This window comes from Equus caballus, chromosome 18 (assembly GCF_041296265.1).
Source record: "Equus caballus isolate H_3958 breed thoroughbred chromosome 18, TB-T2T, whole genome shotgun sequence".
In the NCBI taxonomy this organism is placed as follows: Eukaryota; Metazoa; Chordata; class Mammalia; order Perissodactyla; family Equidae; genus Equus; species Equus caballus.
In genome coordinates this window covers 82,965,534-82,976,151 of record NC_091701.1, presented here as the reverse complement: position 1 = coordinate 82,976,151, position 10,618 = coordinate 82,965,534, and the positions used below count along the sequence as shown (strand labels likewise).

The window sequence follows — 10,618 nt, the reverse complement described above, 5'->3', positions numbered from 1 at the left end:
TTAAAAATATTTGCTAAAAGCTTTTAAATCCACAGAGCAGTGGAACCAGGAAAAGCGCATACACTGTCAGACGCCTGCCTGCAGAGTCAGTTCTGCCTGGAAACCCAGGAGTGGCCGCCAAGCTAGCTTGACAATTTAATTAAACTAAAACGGATCCGAATTCCGTTAGAGCTTCTCTTGGGCACTAAGGAAGGACACGGTCTATGAGACGAAACATTCAAAATAGCTGAGTTTCCCATGTTAATCTGGATTCCTGGCTTTATGTGCATGGACGGTACATTCAAACAAAGTGCGTTCTCCAGTCCCCAGGGGAGGAGGCCTCCCGTGCTGCAGGTGGCACCCGCCAAACGTTGCTTCCACGTGGAAGAGGCATGTCCCTCAACAGGGGGCGCAGGGAGGGGCTAGAGGGCTGCAGAGGAGAGAGCCCACCCAGGCAGAGACCAGGAACGAAGGGCTGCGGCCCTGGATGGGACCTGTCCTTCAGCAGGTGGCCTGCGGGAGTGTCTTCTGTTTTCTGACTCTTACTTAATTGCCTGTGTAGGTTGGGGAGCAAGTCCAAAATCAATAGGTAAAACCCTTGGGAACTTTCACAAGTCAATTTACAGATTGTAAACGAGCTTCCGCTCATCAATTCTTGTGGCAACATGAAACTCCAAACAAGGGCCAGTTTTACAAAAATATTTAATCTTCAATCAGACAAAGCCCATCTGATGAAAACCACACATTTGCCAGGCTCATTTTATTTATATGTACAAAACATTAAAACATGGCAACAGGCTTTTTATTTAAATAAGAACTATTCTAAAATAACATGGATACTAAAATTCCTTCTCAAGCTTCCCTGGCTGGTTTTCTTTGTAATATTTTTTAAGGAACTGGTTTACATTAAAAAGCATAGTATTTTAAGCAATACCATTTAACACTATATTACCTTGGCAAAGATGCATTACTGACTGGAAAACTTTAGAACCAGCATAAGGCCACACATGAGCAGCAGGTGCCGCTGGCAGCTATCACAGCATGTGACGTGGCAACAAGGCACCGGTTCCTCCTCTTAGAATCATTAGCGTTGGAGTCGCACAGGCCACAGGAGCAGTCTCTCCCAGGCCACCTGATGGCATTTATTATCTGCCTGGGGGAAAGAAAGGAAACCCTGGAGCCTGTGTGTGATCCCTGGAGAGCTGAGAAGTCATCCCCACACACAAGAGGGGCAGCTGGAGGAAGTGCTGGAGGCCTGGGCGCCTGGTCGCCCTCAGAGGCCAGCTCCCCCACTCCCTACCCTGCGAGTACTCAGGGCTCGGCCCCTCCACGTTCCTCTGTGTCAGCTCACCCCAGGCCCTGCTGCTGCTCCTCTGGAAGTCACAATGACCAGAAAGAGGACTTGGTTGGCTCTATCAGGCACCACCCAACATGGAAGCCTTCTGGACACAGATCAACTCACGGCTTCTTCATCCGGCCCAGGCAGGGAGTTGCTGTGGCATCAAGAAGGGTCCCACCGATCCAGAAGCGTCACAGACTCGTCCAGAAGAAGCTGAGGCAATAGCTCTGGGCGCCCAGAGTGTCCTGGCCTGCTCTCCAGTTCAGAATCTGCAAAGAGACGTTATGGAGGACACAGTGACGAGTAAGGACGGGTCCTGCCATCGGGGCAGCTCTGTGGTGCTGATGCGGGTTTAGGCAGGGTGACCCCAGGCGTCCTCATGCGGTGGGAGCTGTCTCTCTGCCTCAGCTTAACCTCCCTCCCCAGGCCATTCAGCACGTCCTGCAAGAGATGCCTGAAACTAGGTGCTCATGATAAACTTTCCTCTCCCCGAAGTGCACGGGGACGCATCACTTTACAAAGAAGATCGTGTCAAGTTTCCATAAAAAAAAAAAAAAAAAAGATTTTGTAACTAACACCATTCTGTAAGAGTAAAAAAGTAAAAACAAATCTCTAAATTCACTTCAACACAGCATCCGTCAATCAGCAGAGCCGGCACGTTGCTGACTGAACAATATTCTCTGTCAGAGAACGACGCTTACCTCCGTCCACAAACAGACCTGCATCGGTCTTTGCTTACGTCTACGGTTGCTTGTTTTGTGTCCATTGTCACCACTGGACTTCAGGCTCCTTGAGGCTGGGAGTGGTGTCTTTCATCCCTGCAGCACCAGTCCCCAGCCAAGAGCACATGATCCCCACGAGTTTGTTGATTGAATGAGTAAAGGTATTGCCAGAGTTAGTTGCTTTTAAAAATGAACGTCTTTTCAATCCTAAACAGTAATCAACGTGCACATAGGCCATTAGAGTTCACAAGGGTGCTAAAACCAAGGTGACCTTTGGTGACCAGGGTGCATTGGGTGAGGTGAGGCTAGTGTGAGGCAGCAATGACAGTGGCACCTCTTTCTCAAAGTTCTGTGGTAGAGGAAGAGGAGCGAGGGGATGGCTGCACCAGGGAAGGTGTGGGAGGAGGCCGTGGCTGTGAGTGGAACATCCACACGCCAGTGCATCGCAGGGAAAGAGGGAATGGCACAGGAGAAGTACAAGGTTACTTCTTGGAGAAAGATCCCACAGGAGATGGGAGTGCGAGGGAGCAGAGGTGAAGGAGAGGGGGTTAACCCAGGACAGGAGAAGGAGCTCCTCCTGCTGCAGGAAGGGGTTGAGAGGAACACAGATGCACTGAAAAACTCATGAAGTCACACAGCAGATTAGAAACATTGTATAAATGTGACCAACCACTGTAACACTGAGTAAGCTGAAGAGGTGGAAATGTCACATGGAGCGAAAACCAACATTTGCTTGGACTTGGGATTTTTCTTATTCTAAAAACGATATTTTTTTGCTGTCCTAAAAACAGTAAAATTCTTCATTCATACATATGTACATAACAATTACAGGGACTGTCAATTCTCAGTTTGCAATTTTTAAAATCAGCAAGCATTTAGCAAAATTAAAACTTGTAAATGTCATCTATATAATCATTTAAGCATAAAGTCTCAAAACCACCAGTTTATTCATCTATTGCTATGTAAGTTAATATCTTCTCAATCAAAAATAGCTTCCATGATACACAATTCAGGTTCCCTCTGGTTAACTTGGTTGGAAGCAAAACAAAAACCAAAGAAAAAGTGTTTTAGAATCACCCGGCTCTTGATAATTTTCCTTGTGAATCTGCGCACACAGCAATTTGGGGAAAACACTGTAAAATCAAACGAAGTGAGAACCAAGGTGACAGGAAGCACAGCAGCCGTGGGTTGACCCACTCCCAGGGACCCGTCCGCCCCAGGTCATTCATCACCACCAGCATCGGGCAGAAAAGCATCGCTGACACGTTGTTGTGAAGAGCACACAGCACACGGACAGGAAGGAGCAGAAAGACCCACTGCTGTGGCCGCTGGATAGGATGCGCCTGAGAGCCGCCAGAGGCCTGGATGAGGCCAGTGCGTGTGCACCTCCATCATGACCAAGAGCTTGGCGTTCTCAGGGCTGTCTGCCCAGTTTCTTCCGTGTCATCTACGACTGCATTCTCCTCTAACAGACAGAGGGACAAGCAATCCTCTGACACTGAGTGATCCTGGTCATTTCCACCTCTGGGCAGCTAGAGACAAGCACGGGTAGCAGAGAGCAGGCCCCTACCAATGGGATGTGACAGTCCAGACAGATGCTGCTGGAGGAGTCCCTCCTAGACCCAGGACGGCTCCTCTTCAGCAGCCGAGCAGGACTCTCCTCCGCAGGAGCTCCCTGATGACGTCACGTTGTAGCTGGGCCTTCAGTGACATCACTGGAGGGGACGACGACTATCAGGGTCTGGGGGCTGGGGCTGCCAGATGGGCTTCTCCCAGAGGAAGAGGGGAGTTAGCAGCAGAAAAGTCCATCAAACTCTATGTGGAAAAATCCAGAAGTACCAAGCCCTGAGGCCAACAAGCTAAAAGGCAAGTAATTATGCCTGGACGTTCTCGAGCAACCTTGACGCTCAGCAGCACTTTCACGAAGAGAACCTAACAGGCACAGATGGGGCATTCTCCAGGGTCTGCTCGGGGTCTTTGCTGCCCGAAGGCGCTCCGTCCAGGGGACGGTGTGTCTGTGCGGAGGGTCACCACTATTGGGTGACACCTCAAGGCATATTTTTGCATACTGAACTAAATAAAACCTTCCCCAGTTATGCCATTGTCTATTCCAATTTGTTGCAGATAACATGACTCCAATTAGAAGAGACTGGACTTTTTAAAAATCATTTTTAAAAGAGTCATGAATAGAGAACTACCTTTTACTTTGACAATGAAAACACTGTATCAATAATCCAGCTGCAGCACTAAGACACAATCTTCACAAAACTCCATCTGACTGGCTTCTGCTTCTGGACCAGACTTACCCTCTCATCTGAAACGATCAAGAAAACCAGGCAAAACACACAGAACCACAGTTCTCTAGACGTGGGACAGCAGCCAGGAAAGGACAGTGACCCTTGAGAGAGGAAACAAACGAGGGAGCCCTGCCTGTCCCAGGGGAGCCTGGAGGGCGTTCAGGCTGAGGCTCAGGGAGGGGCACCTGGGGAAGGTCCTGCTCTGCTCCTTGTGGGGAGGAGACGACGCTGAGAGTCGAGGAGACCCAGGCAGCCAAGTTCCTGGGACAGAGGCCTTCCTGGAAGGGAGAGGGGCATGTGGAGAGAGGTCCCCAGGTCTGCAGGGAGGGGTGCCCAGCAGAGAACTGATTAGCCCACGAGGAGACTCTCCAAGGCCAGGAAGGCATGTCAGAAAGGGCCTGGCCCCCTCTGAGTATAGGACGGTTGGTCCTTTGAATCAGGGAAAGAGAAAAATATTTTAATAGGATGGCAAAAATAAAGGACAACAAAGACTGCCCAACTTAATCTCATTAAAATCAACATCTTTAAGGTGTGCTATTCCTATCTACAGGATAATCACTCATTGTGTTTTGTGGTTTTTGTTTCAGAAAAATTATAAAGATAGTACGTATAGACAGTTTCCGTATACCCCACACCCAGTTTCTCCTACTATTGATATCTTACCTTGAGTGAGGTACCATCGTTACAATAAATGAACCAATACTGACATGTGATCATTATCTACAGTCTATACTTTGAGATTTCCCTATTTTTTCTATTGTCCTTTTTCTGACAGTCACTCATTAATTCAGCCTCAACTCCACTACTTCAGCAGCGTATGGATAGCAAATTCATCACGGCTGTGCTCTTCCAAATGAAAAGCCTTTAGTGCTTCCTTCACTTGAAAAAAGAATTACACTTTTGAGTAGAAAATATTAAACTATTTCTAACTTAAACTTCCATCCGAAAACTACATATTCTAAGATGTAACAAACTCTTGTGAAAGAACAGCTTAGAGGACAGCGAGGGCGAAGACCTGGGCCTTGGTTCCAGCGCCCGGGCTCCCTCAGGGCTCCCTGGAGCCTGGAAGGCGAATCCAGAATCTCAGGATCCAGTGCGTCAGCGCCCTCCACTGGCCATGCTCCCCACTGGGGCCTCATTTTGGCCCATTCCAGCAATCTCCCTGAAAACGCCTCCTCACAAGTGAGAGAAGAGACACTACAAGTGAACCACAGAAGGACAAAGGTCGTGAGAGGTGACTCTGAACAACGCAGGCCAGCACACGGGACGGCCGAGAAGAACCGGACACCTTCCCAGAAACACAGCAACCAAGACTGAATCACAAAGACACAGAAAGCCTGGACAGACCTGGAACTTGTAAGGAGACTGAATCAGTCATGGAAAACCTCCCAACATAGAAAAGCCAGCACCAGATGGCTTCACTGGTGACTCACAAAACATTTGAAGAACTAATGCCAATCTTTCTCAGACTCTTCTGAAAAACTGAGACGAAAATACTCCAAACTCATTTTATGAGGCCAGCATTAGTCTAACGTCAAAGCCAGAGAAAGACACTACAAGAAAAGAGAATCATAGGCCAATATCCCTGATGAACACAGATGCAAAACTCCTCAACAAAATACCAGCAAAATTCAGCGGCACACTGAAAGGATCAAACACCGTGACCAAGTGGGATTCACCCCTAGGATGCAAGGAGGGTTCAAGACAGGAAAACCAGTCACCATGTCACACCAACCAACAGACCGAAGGACAAAAAGCACTCAGTCATCTCAGCTGATGCAGAAAAAGCATTGGACAATACTGAACACACTTAGATGATAAAGACACTCAACAAACTAGGAGTAGAAGAAAACTACCTCAATGTAGTAAAGGTCATATATGACAGGTCCACAGCTAATATCACTCAATGCTGAAAGACTGAGAGCTTTTCCTCTAGTCAGGAACAAGGCCAGGATGCACACACTCACCATTTCCATTCAAAACAGTCCCAGCCAGAGCAATTAGGCAAGAAAACAAAATAAAAGGCATCCAAATTGAAAAGGAAGTAAAATGATCTCTGTTTGCGAATGACATAATCTTATATGTAAAAAGCCCTAAAGAGTACACAAATACAAAATGCTAGGAACCAATAAATTCAGCAAAGTTGCAAGATACAAAATCAACACACAAAAATCAGTTGTGTTTCTATACACTAACAATGAACAATCTGAAAAGGAAATTCCATTTACAATAGCATCAAAAAGAATAAAATACTTGGGAATAAACCTAACCAAAAGGGGAAAGACTTGTACTCTGAAAACCACACAAACATTGCTGAAAGAAATTTAAGAAGGCACAAAAATGGAAAGGTATGCTGTGTTCATGGATAAGAAGACTTAATATTTTTAAGATGTCCATATTACTCAAAACAATCTACAGATTCAACACAATCCCTATCAAAATGCCAATGGCATTTTTTTACAGAAATAGAAAAATTCATCTTAAAACTCACATGGAATCTCAAGGGATCCCAAACAGCCAAAACAATTTCAAAAAAGAAAAAGTTGGAGACCTCACATTTCCTTATTTCAAAACATATTACAAAGCTACAGAAATCAAAACAGTGTGGTACTGGCATTCAGACATATAGACTAACGGGACAGAATAGAGAACCCAGAAATAAACCCTTGCTTATATGGTCAAATGATCTTTGATAAGGGTGCCAAGACCACTCAATGGGGAAAGGAGAGTCTCTTCAACAAATGGTGCTAGGAAAACTGCATATCCACATGCCAAAGAATGATGTTGGGCTCTTATTTTATACCACAAACAAAAATTAGCTCAAAATAGGAAACACACCTAAAACTATAAAACTCCTAGAAGAAAAGAGGGGGAAAGCCTCAAGACACTGAATTTGGCAGTGATTTCTTGGATATGACACCAAAAGCACAGGCAACAAAAGCAAAAATAAACAAATGGGACTGCACCAAGCTTAAAAACTTCTGCGCAAAGACACAATCAACAGAGTGAAAAGGCAACCTACAGGATGGGATAGAATATCAGCAAATCATATAGCTGATAAGGGTTAATAAGCAGAATATATAAAGAACTCCTACAACTCAACAACAACAAAATCAAGTGGCCCAATTAAAAAATGGCCAACAACTTGAATGGACATTTCTCCAAAGAATATAGGCAAATGACCAACAAGAATATGAAAAGATGCTCAACATCACCAATCACCAGAGAAATGCAAATCAAAATTACTGTGAGCTATCACCTCACACTCACGAGGATGGCCACCATCAGGACAATAAATAAGTGTTGGCAAGGATACGGAGAAACTGGAACCCCTGTGAACTGTTGGTGCATTGTAAAACAGTGCAACTGCTATAGAAAACAGTATAGTCTAAGGGATCTCGTCAAGATGGCGGCGTAAGCAGACTCTGAACTCATCTCCTCCCACGAACACAACCAGGTTACAACTATTTTTGGAAAAATTACCCTGGAGAGACAACTGAAAAGTGAATAAAAAGAACCCCCACAACAAGGGACAGTACTGACTAAGGAGGAAGAGGCAGAAATTCCTGCTGGAGAGGAAAAAAAGCCACCTTTGGGAGCAGTGCAGCTTCTCAGCTGGCCAGGTGGGAGCCACCCTAAGGTACACAGCCCTCCCTGGAGGAGTGAGGACCGGAGTGAGGGCCGATATGCTATAGCATCCTTCAGACTCAGCCCAACTGAGACGAGGGTCTTACTGTCTGGCTTCACTGGCTATTAACTGCAGCGAGGATACCCCCAGAAAAGCTATCGGCCGAAAGTTGAAAAGACCCGGTTCTTAAAGGGCTCACAGACAAACTCACTCATTGCAGCAACCTGAAATCACCAGAGAGGAGGCTGACAGTCCTTTGGTGAAATAAGACTTACCTGGTGGGTTCTGGGGGCATCTTGGTGAAAGGAGGGACCTCTCCGGAGACTGACATTGGTGTGGGCCATTGTTCTGAACTGGTCCAGGTGTGCTGACACAGACTCCAGTGGGCGGTGGGTGCCATTGAGGTTCATCCCTTGGCCTGTTAGCCCAGGGGTCTGCCACGCCCACTAGAGCACAGATTTAATCCAGTTCAGCCAGGGCAGGAAACCCGCCCTAGGGACTGGCCCCACCCAACAGCAAGTCCTCAGGCTACTTTTCAGCCTGCACTGACGGTGCCTTGATCCTCTATAGGCAGGCAAGGGTGTCTGCCTCCATGGGGCAGGGCCTGTGTGAGGACCAGGTGAACTGTGGGGGGCACTGGTGGAGAGGTGGGGGCCTCTGCAGTGCGGCGTCAGGGTACACTCCAGGGTGTTGAGAAGTGTGCAGGGACCAGGACTGTGTTGACAGCCTGTGTGGTCCTGGGGGCGAGGGGGGGCAGTTAACGCTTATCAACAGGGCAAAAGACCTGTGCTTCACAAAGAGCCATAAAAAGGATCAGCCCCACCTTCCAAAGCCTGAAGCAATTGAGTGCTCCTGTGCCTAGGGCCAGCCCCACTCAGCTGCACTCCTAGGAGAAGTGAAAACAGCCTTGTAGGCCTGAGGCCTATCACAACTGTAAACCCCTGAGCCTAGCAACCAGCTACACTAGGTACCAACCCAATTAAGAGGAAAACTGCAATAGGAGTGTGCTGATAGTCTTTGTAGACAACCATACTGAGGCTCCCCAAACCGGATTTACAAACAGCTGGCCAGGGAAGGAAAGACTAGACTCCCTGGGTTCTTGCAGTGGGAGCATCCCTGCCACAGCAGAAGGACACAAGTAGCCCAAGACACAAGACAAAGGGGTCACTCCTGGTTCTTATGGACTGGTGACGAGAGGGAAGCATGCTGCTGGGCCTCATAAGGCATCTCATACATAAGGCCACTGCTCCAAGATCAGGAGACACAGCCGACTCACCTAATACGTAGAAATAAGCACAGAGAAAGAGGCATAAGGAGGTGACAAAGGAAGACTTTTCAAGCAAGGGAACAGGACAAAACCCCAGAAAAAGGACTAAATGAAACAGAAACAAGCAACCTACTCAACAAAGAGTTCAAACAAAATATCATGAGGATGCTCACAGATATGGGGAGAAGACTGGATGAACACAGTGAGCACATCAGCAAAGAACTGGAAGATATATTTAAAAAAATCAGAAATGAAGAATACAATACTGGAAATGAGAAATTCACTAGAGGGACTCAATAGCAGAGTAGAGGATGCAGAAGAACAGATCAGCGAGCTAGATGAAAGACTAGAGGAAATCACCCAAGCAGAACAGAAAAAAGAATTAGACAGAATGAGAACAGTCTAAGGGAACTCTGGGATAATATCAAGCATGCTAACATTCAGATTATAGGTGTCCCAGAAGGAGAAGAGAGAGACAAAGGGGCAGAAAATTTATTTGAAGAAATAATAGATGAAAATTTTCCTAATCTGAGAAAGGAAACAGACATCCAAGTTCAGGAAGCACAGAGAGCTCCAAACAAGATAACCCCAAAGAGGCCCACACCAAGACATATTATAATTAAAATTTCAAAAATTAAAGACAAAGAGAGAATCCTAAAAGCAGCAAGAGAAAGGCCACAAGTGACATATAAAGGGAAGCCCATCAGGCTGTCAGCGGACTTCTCAGTCGAGACCCTACAGGCAAGAAGAGAATGTATTTAAAGTGCTAAAAGGAAAACACCTACAGCCAAGAATACTCTATCCATCAAGGTTGTCATTCAGGTTGGAAGGAGACATGAAGAGCTTCCCAGACAAGGAAAAATCAAAGGAGTTTATCACCAAGAAACCAGTTCTACAAGAAATGCTGAAGGGACTTATTTAAGTGGGAAAGCAATGACCACAAATAGAGATAAAAAAAATTATTATCAAAAAAACAAAACAACAACAACAAAAACCCTTGTAAAGGTAAAAATATAGTAAAGGTAGCAGATCAACTACCTGTGAGAATAATATGAAGGTTAAAAGACAAATGTACTAAAATCACCTATTTCAATGATAAGAGGGTAATGGACAGACACACACTAAACAAGAGACTATATATGATTTGAAAAACATAAAATGTGGGAGGAGGGGAGTGAAAAAGTAGAGCTTTTAGAAAGAAGTCAAGCTAAAGAGTCTATCGACTCAATATAGACTGTTATATACATAGAATATTAAATAGGATCCTCATGGTAATCACAAATCAGAAACCTATAATAATCAAGCAAAAAAGTAAAACAAAAGAAATCAAACATATTACTAAAGATAGCCATCAAACCACAAGGGAAGAGAGCACGAGAAAAAGAC

The 10,618-nt window shown here is 45.8% G+C and overlaps 1 long non-coding RNA gene across 2 annotated transcripts; it reads right to left on the bottom strand.

The window, feature by feature from the left end:
- Window positions 1–664: 664 nt before the first annotated feature.
- LOC111768814 (uncharacterized) lies at window positions 665–1,793 on the bottom strand. 2 transcript variants are annotated; one of them, XR_002801386.2, is made up of 2 exons: window positions 1,331–1,793; window positions 665–1,132 (listed from the first exon to the last, which is right to left on the bottom strand). It is a non-coding gene; the product is annotated as an uncharacterized lncRNA (long non-coding RNA). The 2 variants fall into 2 exon arrangements; XR_002801387.2 differs by having other exon boundaries at window positions 665–1,128; window positions 1,331–1,587.
- Window positions 1,794–10,618: the final 8,825 nt, after the last annotated feature.